Source organism: Chroicocephalus ridibundus, chromosome 3 (assembly GCF_963924245.1).
Source record: "Chroicocephalus ridibundus chromosome 3, bChrRid1.1, whole genome shotgun sequence".
NCBI lineage: Eukaryota > Metazoa > Chordata > Aves > Charadriiformes > Laridae > Chroicocephalus > Chroicocephalus ridibundus.
This window is the reverse complement of record NC_086286.1, coordinates 39731991-39746754: the sequence shown is the minus strand read 5'-3', so window position 1 is coordinate 39746754 and position 14764 is coordinate 39731991.

Here is a 14764-nt window from a genome sequence, read left to right as displayed (position 1 = left end):
CAGAAGAAAGGAGCTCATGTGTAAACAAACTGCAGGTTTTTTTTCTCTCACATAGGGGCTGTAAAACCAAAGCCAGCAGAGGTCTTCCAAGCAGAGTCTTGTTAAAGAGCTCTGAACCCCGTTACCCAGCTTCTGCAGCCTCAGCTGTTCTCATTACTACAAGTTCTTGTTTTATCTCACAAGACTAAATTAAATGGTTTTTCTAGCCCAGAGAAAATTAATTTGAATCACTTCCCTGCCTCTAATAGGACCTCTGTTTATGCTAGTGGGAGAGCCTGAAAGCATGAAGAGATGTCCAAGCCACCTGTGCACAGCAGGCTCTTTTCCCACATGGCTAGTAATAGCTAATGAAAAGAACATGGGTTCACTCTAATCAAATTAATATATTTCTCTGAGGGAAGGACTGATTACATACTTCTGTATAGTGTCTATAGCTTGGTTTATTCTCAAGGCACAACTTAACGATACCAATAAAATTGGCCAGTTACTGCTATTCTTTTGATTTCTTATTCATGGATAAAACCAAGTGGTAAGAGAGTCGCATCCAACACCACTTGTTCTGAATGCATGTGTCATCAGTTAGTGGTGTTATTTCATCATGCTGCCTGCTCTCAGGAGGACGTGGAGACTACTGGCATCCTGCTGATTTCCAGGCAGTTTTGAAATACAAATGTGAGTGCAGAGTGCTCTGAAGAGTCAGAATGCAAACGATAAAATCTCTTTAAATAAATGGGGAGAAGGAAGGTATGCTAGGGAAAGATTATGAGAAGAAGAAAGTATAATACACTTTAGAACAGGCCAGACAGAGGTTGGTATCTCATTACTAGACTCTTACTAAGTGGTCCAACAAAGCTGCCAACAAGACATCTGATTAAGAAAAAGCATCTAGATTGTATTCTTCTGAATTTCTTCCTGCTTTTTTCTCTTCTAACTGAAAAAAGAGTCTTGGAGGAGTGCTGGGCTCAGGCTACACGTTAGCTTTGGTCTTCTCTGCCCTTTGCAAAATCCGCTCTGTTTATACTTTTGTTAGCTGTGCCTCCATTCCCGAGTGATAATTTGCACAATGCCTTTCTTCCAAACAGAATGCATCTGAGAAGCGTGACCGGATGTTTAACATCTTTCTAAATTTAAATTTTTCAGTCCTATAGGAACAGACTAGGTGGATTTCCTGGCTTTGATAAAAAGCATACAGCCAACCCCAGACTCTTGATGGGCTGCTAGCAGCCGCGGTAGGTGAATGCACAAGGTATCTCTACTGTGGACTGATCCTGCTTCGTCACTTCTGGAAAGAAACACCAAATAGATTTCCACAGTACTAAACCTTCAAGATATTCTTGTGCACAACATGCACGTTTTTCTTATCTTTTTAACATAGAGGTGTCTATAAAGTATGGTGCTTATGTCCTAGTCTTGAGGGAGAGGAGCAAGGATGTGGCGAGGAAAACAAAGAGTGGAAGGTGGGAGAGGAAGTGAGATAAAAACTCAATCATTTCATCCTACAGTAGCGTCATTGTGTCTCTTAACTACTGCAATCAGAAATATATCGTGGTTTCCGCAAGCACCTGGGGCAGTCACTGGATGTAAAGAAAGATGGAAAGGGAAAGGAAAAAATATTTTTGCGTTTTGATAATTTGAAAGCTTTCTTCATGTTCACTTTATTCTGATGCAGAAAGGTGCAGCTGGTGAACTGTTCACTGAAGCACAGCAGAAAAATGAGTACTGCAGGAATCTGAGGGGATGCTGCAGAGTTTTGGTGCAGTGATTTGCAAAATAGATGGGACACTGGAAATAAATTTTTGGTCTAGCTGGAATTCTGAAATCTCCATGGTATGATAATGCAGTTTGTTCATAGCCTGATAGATAAAGACCATTGCTAATATGTGGATTTATTTGATCGTGACTCATCTAGGCAGATGAGTCAAGGGACAGCAATGGGGAAGTGTCAGCTGTTCTCATTCTTCTCAATAGCTTCGCTTTCAGGTTGCTGAAAAGGTGTTTGATTGCAGCTGGATATTTTTCCTCTTGGATTGTTCAATGATACTGTTTTTGCTTCAATTGGGATTGGCAACAATAGTCCTTTAAAAGTGTTTTCCATTTTCCTCTGAGTGCTTCTTACTATATAGGGCTTGATAAAGCAGCAAATAGTGGGGACAGGGATGAGGTTCTTTTTGGGCTTTTTTGTTTGTTTTGGAAATGTCTGTATTCACTGTACAGTCTCTCCATTGAATTGTCATTTTTCTGAAGGTTTTATTTTATCTCTCCATGCAGGAAAAAGGAAAAAAAAGCCCAGTCTCAGGGGAATAATCAGGGGCAATGGTTATTAAAATAACCAATTAAAAAAAAAAATTATTCTTTTTCTCTTGTTAGCAATCTATTGAATCTTGACCTGTATTTCGATAAAGATCACCTAGGATGTAAAACTCTGTTTCCTTTCTGGGTTCTTCTGTAGCCTTATTAAGGGTCTGTTGTTGTAATTTACTTTAAAACACCTGTACTTTTGCATATTCTGCTGTGGCCACTGTCCTGTGGCCTGAAGGCACAGAATGAGGACTCGAGTATGTCTGCAGCATGACATTAACTGCAGGTGAAACCAGGTAGTTTTGACCTAGCTGATCTGGGTACCAAAAGTAGTTTAGCTATGACATCCTGTAGCTCGGCATGGGATAACGCTCTCTTCTGAACTTCCTTTCTGTGGTTGCTTTGGATCTCAAAGCACAGCAGAGAGACAAAAATGTGATGGCAATACTTGTTGCCTAATGTGGCAGTATTAGGCAATGCCCTAACATTGATCTGAAGGGACTGTGACTTCAAAACAAGATGCATTATGGTCTATGCTCTGCAGAGCAAATGTGAGCATAATAATTCACTTTACCATTGCCATTCTGATTTTTCACATTTTTTTTTAAGCTGCAAAGCAAGAATAACTCAGCATCTAACTATCAGCATAAACTGTCATCTGATTGTGCTAATTCTCTTGTCTCTTAAAAGAATCTTAGCGTTATGCAAGGAAGAGAGATCTTAATTGGTGAGTTTCTGGTAAGAGAAGCCTAAATACGAAGCTAGACGGTCTGTCTTCTGCCTGGAAAGTGATGTTAAGTAATAATCTGTGTATTGCTCTTCCTGTCCTCAAAAAAAAAAAAAGAAACCTGTTTCAATTTTGTGTTAATATAACTTATGCTTTCATAAAATGCATTTAAAATAGATGTTTTAAACTGGAATAATAAGCAGTGACAATGGTAAATCTTGGAGCAACTCAAAGGTGGCAAGATAATTCATTGAATATCACACCGGTCAGAATAAAGAGAAGCAAGTTTTCTTCCCATTCTGGCACTGATCTACTTTGTTATATGGTACAGATCGTGTATATTTGAGGTTTGAATTTCTGAACTGTGCAGTGGGCATAACTGTGCTTTTCTGTCTTGTAAAAAAACCTGCAAGACTTGAACTGTATTAAGAAAACTGTTTTTGACGTATGCTAAAAGAATGGAAGTCCAGAACTGACCAGTTCTGGTGAATTAATATTTTGTCCAAACAGGCTTTGCAAGGTCTCAGAGATGTTGCGACGGACTGTCTCGCAATCTGTGTTTTCACATATTGGTATGTGTAGCAAACAAAGAAGTTGAACAGCCAGCAGATAGTGTTAACTTTGAAGCAATTAGCATTTAAATAGCCTTCTTTCACTGACACAGGTTAAATCTTGAGTATGAACTTGCTATTATTGGACTTCAAGTACCAAACGTATTGTGGCTCAGGAAAAAGCCTCGGCTCTAAGAAAGGTAGAGGTGTCTCAAAGAAAAGCTGTGTGCTTGCATGCATTCACACCCACACATACACAACCTTTATTTTGAGCTGCTGTTAGGGTATTTCTAAGTAATTCAAAATGTCAAATGCCTGATTTTTAAATGTCAGGACTTGTGCAGCTCCCTAGGGCAGCACCTCTGAAAATGCTATTAAGGATAATAGAGGACAAAGATTAGCATAACCTGAATTTTTACTGCAAATTCTCAGTGACAAATTTTGACAAGACTAGTTTGATTACATGCAAAGAGACTAAGGAGTGTAAGCTTCCATAAAAGGAGACTTCTGCAATTTGTATTCTGTTGGTTATTTTTTCATTTTTGGCTAACTTAACAATAATATCTATGTTAAACCCAACTGAGACTGTCACGTAAATTTTAAATGGGCTGATAGGGTGACATTGTATCCCTTTTGCAGCATCCCAGGTGGCTAATCTACTCCGGCAAAGAACATTTCTTCTAACACTGTCATGCTGTGAAGACAACTTTCAAAAGTACTGTCTCTATGGAGTATCAGTCTTTTGTATTATTAATTTACGTATGACTTTTGGCCGAAGTAAAGAGCTTTGCTACTACAGCATCTGATTTTAGCTCAGAGAGAGCAGTGAAGAGGAGACTCATTAGACCTTCCCAGGATACTCTGAGTCTGTACATACAGAATTTAGGGTAGGCTGCTGTGCTCAAGGAGCTTGGTACAGGTCCAGGACACAGTCATGGTTTCTAAAAAGGCATAAGAAATTCTCACTGTGGAGGGAGAATCTTAAAGAAACTTTTATGGATTCAGTGACTGATCCGTGCATAACTAGTTCTTGCAGTGTGTGTGGCATGCTGATACTTGTAGTCCTTTGAACAAAGGCTGTAGTTCTTGTTTTTTGGCTAGGTCTCGACTTTAGGACTGCAGCGTTCCAATGCACAGAGATACCCGGCTGAAGGTTAGTGAGCTAATTCTGAAGTGTCAGATAGAGAATGCAAGCACTGTCCCTGTTCTCAAGCCCTGTAATGCCTGTTAGAAATACATAATGTACATACCATAATCACAGAAAAATGTAATAATTCAACATGAAACTTTTATAGGTGTATGCTAAAGTTGCAGAAACATGTCTCTTTTACTGAGGCCTTATATTAAAGTATTTAGTAACAGCAACATGTCCAGGAATGGTGTAACTAACTGTAGGAGAATTGTTAGGAGGTTTTTATTGAAAGCTTATTTATAGTATTAAAAAATTATTCACTTTAGTCCATTTATAATGTTTCCTGGATGCAGTAAATATTTACCTTACTGAGAAACTGGAGACTATTCTCTTTGAAAGTGGCCTGGAAACTTATAAGCGCCTACCTATTGGTTTTTCATATGGGAACCCCAGGGTTCAACTTTTTTTAGTGCTTTCTAAGATTTATAAGGAATGTCCCACCTACTGAATTTGCAATACCTTCAGAAAACTTCTGTTAAACATCTGTTACACAGTATCTGTTCTGGGTCTTTTCCCCAGAGATGTCCCCAGGTTGTTCACAATTTTTTTGGCACTGGTTGGCACTTTCAGCATATGGTACACTGTTATGGAGTGTGTGCTTGTATAAAATGCAGGAATATCTTCCTTGCTACTTTCCCCTTCTTTTCTAGCTGGAAAATGACATGGCTAAATTGCTACTGAATAATAACATGGTTTATAATGGCATCATTTTGGGCTAGACAGCTGGGGTTTTTCAGTTCGGGACATAGGTGCTCAAGTCTAGCTCTGGAGGAGCTTTCTATATGGGCCTCTCGCCTTGCAAAAATGAACGAGGTCCATAAAGCTTTGTCTTTCATCCCTTTCATCCTTTCTCTCTTTTCCTCTCCTCTGCTGTAGTTTTATTTTCCAGTTTCCTGCAAGATATTGCTTTACATGGTTTTTTCCTTACAGGCTCAAAAGTGAGGAAGGATTTGGTATGTCTGTGTGCTTAGCTGGTCAGCGTGATATATCTTAAAAGGGTCATAAGTAACTTGACCTTAGAAAATCAAGACCTCCCCTCTCAAGTAATTTGTAAAGAAGTATGATTCCAGCACTTATGAGTAAGTTTGTAAGCCCCATGGAAATTGGATAAAGACTGTGGTTGCTTATATAAATTTTGAGACCCAATACAGAAAAGACCTGTTTCTGTTGAAGCGAAATAGGCAAATCAACTGAGTTCTTGAGGAAAGACTGTAGACTGGCCATCTAGGTGCTCGCTGCCGAAGTGCCTTGGGAGGGCTGTAGCTGGGGTCTCCCATGAGTCATCACATCCTTTGGTTCCTCAGTGTGGACATGGCTAGCAACCTAAGATAAACAATTACATGTGGGAAACGTAGTTTTTCCCACTTTCACTGATGAAGATGAGATCAGGTCTTCTGGTCCAGCATGAGTAACCTTCCCACAGAGTCAAGCAAAGTCTCATGATGTTCCAGTCTATAGTAAGTCAGATGCTGCAACACCTGCTCATGGGTACAGAAATAGTTGGTCTGATGTTCTCAAAGATTTTCTTGAACTAAAGACTTGTACAGATGTTTCCAAACATGTGTCTATTCTGGGAGAGTGTTTGTTAGCACACAGGCAGCATTAACCTGTCTCTAATTTCCTAGGAGCTCTCTGGAGTGCCTAGCTCAAAAGGTCACCAAGGGAGGACAAGAATGGCTTTGCTGACTAAAGGAGTCTGGGTGGCCTTAAAGCTCACCTCTTCTTCATGCTTTCTTATTTTTTCCCTTTTCTTCTGTTTCTTCATGTTGGTTTTTTTTAGCTTCTGTTTGAGAAGCATCACGTTTGATATAACTACTTGACAGGACTGCTTAGCTGAATTGTTTGAAGAACATACTTGGGTTTTCAACCTGTTTGACCGCACATGCACAGGCTCCCTAGAAAGGCCACCTGGTGTACTTGTGAAATAAAGTCAACCGACACAAGTTCCTACAGGTGGAGGGTAGGTGAGACTCCCCTCTATGAAGTATGTCAACGATGAGCCATCAGAAAAAGTTTAAAAACTGTCCTGATATCTTAAAAATATTTCTCCCACAAATATACGTGTATCTTCCACGTGTATATTCCCTTTTTAATTTCCTTAATCTATAGCAATCATGTTCACTTTAGCAGGGATAGATCAAAAACCTCTGACTGCCTTTTTTTTTTTTTGAGTCTTTTTCTTTTATCCTATGTTCCTGTGATAAACACAGCCATGGGAAAATAAACACTAGACATCTCTGAGTAAATGTCATCCTAACTGAGAAGAGGTCAGGATATACATCTCTTAAAATCATTCGCCAGCAGTCTGCTCTCATGGATGTTTATTATTTCTACATGGGTGATGATCAGAATCCAGAATCTAGCATTCCACTATCCCTATTTTTCTGCCTATTTGTATTTTATAATCCCAGTAAGAAATAGTGGGGTGGTGTTTTGTTGTTTTTTTGTTGTTTGGGTGGGTTTTTTTGTTTTTGTTTTTTTGAAAATGGATAGCAAAGTTTTGTCTCTAGTGTTAAAGAGCTGCACTTCATGATTGTGGTGTTGGTAATACAACAGAAGAGGAGAGTTCTGGTACTGAAGTCTAATAAGGGTAAAATAGGATTAGAGCAGACAAAAGTGAGTTTAATTTTCTCATTTACAAAATGTGAGCATTTCATATTGCAGCATTATGCAGTACATCAATGTGAAATATAATTAATGTTGAATCACAATAGAAGTGCTATAAAGCTACAAGGCACATATGACATCCACCGGCACATCAAATAATTTTTTTTTTTCCTCAGAATAGGCTGGCAATTAGAATGGATGCCAAATGGATTTGTAATGAAGGGGGACATTAAATACAGTCTTACCCTACTTATTGTCACAGCAATTACCTAGACTTGTTTTCATTCTAATGGTGGCACTTCACTATAAGTGCTAACACTTTGATCTGAATTTTGGCTAAAAGAACATTTTTGCCAGAGATCAGCACCTTCGTTCCTGCTCTTAACACCATATAGAGAATGGCAATGGGTATTGTATGAGACTGCATGAATATTATTGATATTATTAGCAGCACCATCAATGTATGGAAAAAAAAAAAAAAAGGACCGCATAAGGTGTAGGATGCAATTTCTTGCATACATCATGGAAATGATGAGATATAGAATTTTATACCTGCAGTCAAACTTTCAGGGTGATTACTCTAAGATCTTTCTGACATTAATATATTTTGTAACTCAGGTAATGGTAATGTAAATCCAAAACCAGATAGCAGTTACCCCTTGAAAAATTTTAGGGTGTTTCTCCTTTCTTTTCAGCAATAAACTGCTTTCAAACTAATTCTGTGTGTGTGTTCATATATATCTAGATATACACACATACACGCACACACACACAATTATATATGTATAAAGACTCCTGTGAAAACACCCTTTATGCAGCCTGTAAAAGCACCCTGCTATGTGATTTTTATTTGAAGACTAATGGAAACTTTTGAAAAATAGTCAAAGTTGTAAAGGCTATTTTCTTTCAACAAGCCTGTCTGGCAGTATGTTATGGGACCCCAACAGTTTTGAGATGGAAACACTGCTCGTAAGCCTTGCCAAAAATATCATATAGTAGGAGATAGAGACGATATTTTGAAGTTAGTATCCTGAGAGTTTTGTATTCTTGTGAATAATATGAGCTCATTGGCAAAGTTTCATGGAGTTTTTTGTGGCCGTCTTCCTGTTTCAATTTTTATAAGCCAGTAAAACTGTCTTCACTACCTTTACGGTCATTGGTGTTATACAAGTGGGTTTTTTTTTTTCTTTGCAATTAGAAAATGTATTATTTTACTTTGGAAGGAACCGTACAAGATAGAGGAGAACACCACCTGAACAAACTGTAATGGCTTTACTGTCCAATCTCAATGCAAACAGAAGCAAAATGTTTCTATTTAGGGTAAGTTTGTATGAGAGATGACCTTAGATATTATTGCTGTCAAATGAAATAGCACGGAAAAATAAATGGATTCTACTACATGTTTTCTGTTTCCTTTTCCTATTTATCAAAGAACAAATTTATTTGAATCATTTTTGCAGAACACCGGGCCGCGTCCTTTTCTCATTCTTCTGTCGGGTATCTGGGCTTTTTACAGCTTGCTTTATTTCTTTTTGTTCTAATCTTTCCACACATTCTACTCTGTCCTTTGTAAAACGTAATGGCATTGCAGTTTGCTGTTGATTATTATTTATACAAATAATAGCAAATACACAAAGCTGTTTATTTCCTCTTGGCACATTTTCAGAAAAGAAAAAAAGTAAGTTCTTTTACTGTTTGGCCACGACACTGTTTACTGTGATTGTTAAACATCTGAATACTTGGATTTCTCCTTAGTTTCAGAATGAAAAGACTTCGGTTACTGGAAATATGTCACTTTTCCTTAATAGAATCATATATATACACAGCCATTTCTCTGCATTAATTTTGGTTATGACTTATAGAGTTTAATTTTTGTAAGCAATATTTTCCCAAATACATAAATACATCAGACTGAATTAAGACTTGCGCTTTTCTGAGTTTCTGTTGGGCTTTTTTATTTTTAACTAGATAAATACAAGCTGTTTCACATGTAATTAGACTCACAGGAATAATTTTCTAGTGCTTATATGTTGAGAAGGCATCCACGTGTTGTGGTTATATTTTTAGGTGCTCCTTTTAACTTTCAAACTGACCATTACTGACCCTTTTTTTCAAGCTCATTTGCTGGAGGGTGGGTGTTTTTTTTCTAGGTTTTTGGCATCGAATATTTGGGACTGTTTAACCACCCTGCATAGTGCACACCTTGTTTGTATATATGGACATGAGGTTGTCCAACCTTTTTAACGTGGTAGAATGGATAATATATCAGCTAGGAGGCTCCTTCATCCAAAAATGTAATTGACTACTGGCCAGCAGCGTTGCTCTTTAGATCAGAACAGTCACCTTTTCTTTTGTAGAAATGACTGGGGAGCTCATGAGGTTCAGTGTTGATGATTGCAGGAAGCCTGTTCCCACTCTGTCCCTGTGAGGCCCAGCAGAGGATGGCGGGCCATTGGAATTTCAGTTGCGATGCTCTGCCTTAGCTCCTTAGCTAAGCAAGGAGTCTTCCATGGGTAGATCACCAACTTGAGTCCTGTCCTGTGCAGTTCAAAGCAGTTCTCATGTAATGATGGGACAGCCCTGGGGGTGCTCTATGGCATGGGGACCTTCTCTTACTGTGCATAGGTGCTGTATCAATCCCAAAGGGGTCTGATTTCCCCATGGAGGCTTCTGCTGAGGGTACTACAGCAGTAGCCAAGATCTGTGCTCTCTGAGCGTTACAGTGCTGTAAGCACCATGTACCTGTATTGAGAGCAATCAGGAAACACCCCCAAACTACAGCTGTAATTTTTTAAGCTTTGTGTAGTTGGTGTTTCATGGTATTTTAGAGTCTGACCCATAGTTTGTGAATTTTGGGGGTAGCAATCTGAGAGCTGCCAATAGAAAGAAATGCAGGAAAGGTTTAAAAGAAAGATGTGGTCTCCGAAGGAAACTTCTAGCAGCTGTTCTGGAGGGGAAGAAGTGAAGAAGAGAGAGAGGCTTTGGAGAAAAGGGATGGTTAAAGCTGGGGAGTGAAAAATCCACCTACCTCTTCAGAGCTAACCTCAGAGCGGAAGGAGGCAAAGGAGGAGAATCCCAGCAACCTACCTTGTCCCTGGCAGCTGAGGGTTGAGGAGAGCCAATTCAAAGGCAGGCATCTGTTTTGCAATTGCTGCAAGCATGGGGGACACTGCAGAGACAAGATGTTTTGTGTGGTTGGTCTAGCTGAGGTGGCTGTATATCTAAACTTCTTGCTTTTTTTCTTTTTTTCCCCTGCGTCTGTGTGTGGCTTGATGTAATCAATAACAGTCAAATAATTCTCATTGCAGAGCTCTCCTGCTGATTTGTATGGTATACCCTCCCTATACTGATGCCTTGTATCTAAAGTAGAATGTAGCTTATTAAGGTTATACGATAATTTAATATGTACATATATGAGTCAAACAGGAAGAGAATCTGTCAATTGATATTGCTTTGATCCCATATCCAGTATAGATTTGAGGATGGCCAGAATTTCATCCTTTGGTCTTTTTTCCTACCCACATCATCCCTGTCTATAAGTGTGCCAGGAAACAACAAACAATCTTGCTTATGTTGCGGCCTCCTTGTGAGATCCTTATGGTTTTATTTCTCCTTTTTTTTACCATGGAATTTAATGGGATAAAAAAAAAAAAGTGAAAAAACTGCCAGATATTAAGAAATACGCCTTTCTGTTAAGGTAGGGTAATAATGAGGAGCAAACCATTTGTATGCCACAGAAAAGATCCTGTGTGGCTCCTATCTAAGTTTTTGTGGAAGAATGTAATTTAAGCAGCCTGGAGGAGAGGTTGCAGACAGGGATGGATTTAAATGCTTTTATGTCTCTGGGCACTAAACAAATCAGTGTTTTGTAATTAAGCCATTGCCCTTTGGCTTAGCTCTTCATTGCAAGAATGCAATGCTAGAATGCAATTCCTCAAAGAGGAAGCGTTGCTTTGGGAGCTGGCAGGCATGCCCGCAGCCGTCTTCCTTCAGGAGCCGCAGGGAAAGAGGCTCCCTGAGAACACTGGGAAGTCACTGAGCTGGGATACAGCTGCTCGTGGACTTCTCCCATTAGAAAGGCGAGCTCTGGTTCAGAAATAATCACAAAACTTCAGTATCTGAGATGAAACAGATGTATGTTTGTGGTACAGCAGTTCCGTTTCTGATTTTGGGTAGTAGGAGGATGATTTTAGCTATTATTGTGGATGTGCTCTGTGGCAGAGTCACGGTTAATGGTCAGGTACAGGGTAGAGTGGTTTTCATCCTCAGACCACGAGTGTGGGTACAGGCTCCTTCACACAAGCCCTTCACCTACCTTCTGCCAGATGGCTCAACAGTACTTTGGAAAGATATATTTCAGTAATACCTCATGATGCTTGTATTACATATGAGTTAAAGATTTTTTTTTTTAAAAGTTTCTTATTTCTGCTAACCACTTAAAGCTTACCTCAAAGAGATTTTAATGAGTGCAGTTGTTGCAACCACATGCTTCTCATCTGAACTGAAAAAGCACTGTGGGTCTTGTGATTTCCTAAAATTTTAGGAAAATTAGAAGATGACAGAGCTGGTCCGGCATCTACTCTAATGATGCTTTTCTTACATTATAGGCATGGAATCAGGTCTGTTATTTGTGGACTAGGAATGAACAATGCAGTGAACAGTCCTTTGCACTCATCAAACATCACCATCTATTTTTCCAAACAAAAGAACAAGAAAAACACTCTTCTGCCTCATTCATTTTCAAAGAACTAAACAAACCTGCATCTAGTAACTGAACAAAATGATGGATGTCATATAATTGCAGCTTATGTCTGAAGTGTTTTGTAAGCTTTCTGTGCATCAGATGTACAGAAAAGATAGGGCATGCATTCTGCATATGTGAAAGTATGTATATGCATGGGAGTTATTCAGTGCAATGCAGGACGGGGCCTCTAGAGCTCTCTGTTGCTGCATTTTTCTCTGGCAAGGTTTTGAACAGCTTACAGAACAGGTCAATACAAATGCATTGGTGTGTCTTGGTTGGTTTTGTGTTGTGTTTTTTTTTTTTATTTTTTTTATTTTATTTTTTTTTAACGCCAAATGGTCTGTACAGTACATGCCTGGAGACACAGGGAAAGATGAAGCCAGTGTTGACATTGAAAGCCATCTATATAATGCAGCAGAATAGATATGAGTACTAACTCTTGTATGATGTATCTTACAAATAACAATAAGAGAACTAACTAGATTCTGCTTCAAATGCAAAACTGTTTGAAGTTCAGAACTGAATTAAAAAATCATAGAAAGTAAACTCTTTTGGGACAAAAAAATACGTTAAAGATAAGTGCTAACATACCAATGAAGAATGTGTATCAATAGACTTGTGACAACATCTTCATCCTCCAAAATAAACCACATAAAGGAAGCACTACTGGGAAGAAAAGTAATTCAGTCTTCTTAGATGAATGCGCACAACAGCACCAAAGTATTAAAACAAGAAACTGGAAGCTATGTAGAACGAACATAGAGGAAAAGTATATTATACTTGTAGACAAAATCTGAAGTTGCTATCCAATTTTTTCATTATTCTGAAGAATGCATAGTTATTGAAATGCTACAAACTGAAAGGCAACAATTGGTATTCAGTTCCAGGGGAGATGTTTGTAATCCACTCAGGCAACGGGTAGTTGTCACAAAACCTAATACAAGAAGACATTTTCATACCATGTAATAAGCAAAGTCTGACCAGTACCGTGCAGATGTCATTGCAATTTTTTTTCTGAACATATTGAACACATTTCCCCCCCCCCCCCCGCATGGATGCAGACTGTCTCTTTGGGAGACTTTGGGCCTCCCTATGCCGTCTAATCACCATGGGAGTCAGTAGTCTTGGTTCAGCTGCTGCAGCCCCTTTTATATGGCACAATGACTAATCAAGCATTTGCTGGGAGGGGGTCTTGCTCGAATGTAGAAAGTGTTCTTCCCTTCATCTTGCATAGCCAAAAAAGTATTGGCTGAATGGGTAAACTGCATGGCTCCTCTTTTTACTATATGTGAGGAGGTGGTGGAGTGAGTTGTGAGGGGCAAGCACGTGAAAGAATTTTCATTTTCTTCTACATTTTAGTTCACAATGGCTTAAATCCATTAAGAAATAAGATTTATGCGTTTTGCTCTGTAGCTATGGTAGCACTTAATGGTAGGGATTTGCTTCTTTTTAAAATCCTGACTCCTCCTAGCCGTGTTCTCTACCAGTTTATGAGACCTCATGTATGAAGGTCTTGTGGTGAGCGCACACCAGATGTCTGAGGGAGCAGATACTGGCAAGCACAAGCTGCGGGCGGGGACTGTGCCTTTCCTTGGGGCTCTATCCAGTGGGGAGCTGGAGCATGTTGGGGGACTGGAGGTACCTGGCCGCCACCAGGTTGCAACTCAGGCTGACCTGCTCTGCCTGGGTAAGAGAAAGGCTGTGGCCCTGGGCTGCAGTTACGTGACAAACAGCCTGCAGGCAGAGAACCATGGCTGGGGCGAGCCTGTCATTTGAGCCTTGCAATCAGCACGTGGTATTTGTCAAGTCTGAAATACAAATACATATTGTGGAGGCAAAGCCATTAGCCTAGCAGAAGGTCTCAGCAGTCTCTCTTAAAAGCACTACATTTCCTCAGTTTTCTTTTAAATCTAAACACTGAGGGAAAACATGGAAGGAAGCTTCTAAAGCCTTTACTTCTTTCAACCCTACAAAATAGAGCATTAATCTTTTCAGGTCTCACAACTGCAACTGTATGAGAGGTACCTTTTTTCCCCAACAAATGTATTTTCTGTGTTGCATATAATTTCTGCCTAGGCTGGGGAGAGAAGAATGAGATTTTTTGTATTTTTGATTCCAGTTCACACTAAAATGTTTGTGCTTGAAAGCCTCTAGTTTGACTCTTGGATGGGCTTCTGGTTCTGAAAATGAGCAGAAAAGTTTATACCACTTATAAAAGGGAAAATCTAGGAGCTTGTCAGGGCCTCGTCTAGAGCTGACTGTCATTTAAAAATCCCACTTTAAAACCACATTACTTCCCTTGGAAATAATTTCCATGATTGTAGCTGCCAAATTGTATACAGATACTCCTTGCCAATGAGAGTGCTGTATTTTTCTGAGGGCTTGGCTAAGGAGCAAGGAGGTGTCTGTGGGGTGTCTTTTGTGTCCCACAGATATGGCATCAGAAGAGAGGGAAAAAAATCCAGCTTGGGTTTGGGAAGAGCAGCAGATCTGTCAGACCTCCTGATGCTTTGAACTACGTGCTAGGTGAAGAATAGTGTGATGCCATGGCAACACTGCCCAGGCAGTCTCTATTTTACTGTGCCACCCTTGCTAAGGATGGACAGCAGAGAAGGGAAGGTTATTCTCCTCTTAGGTCGAGACTT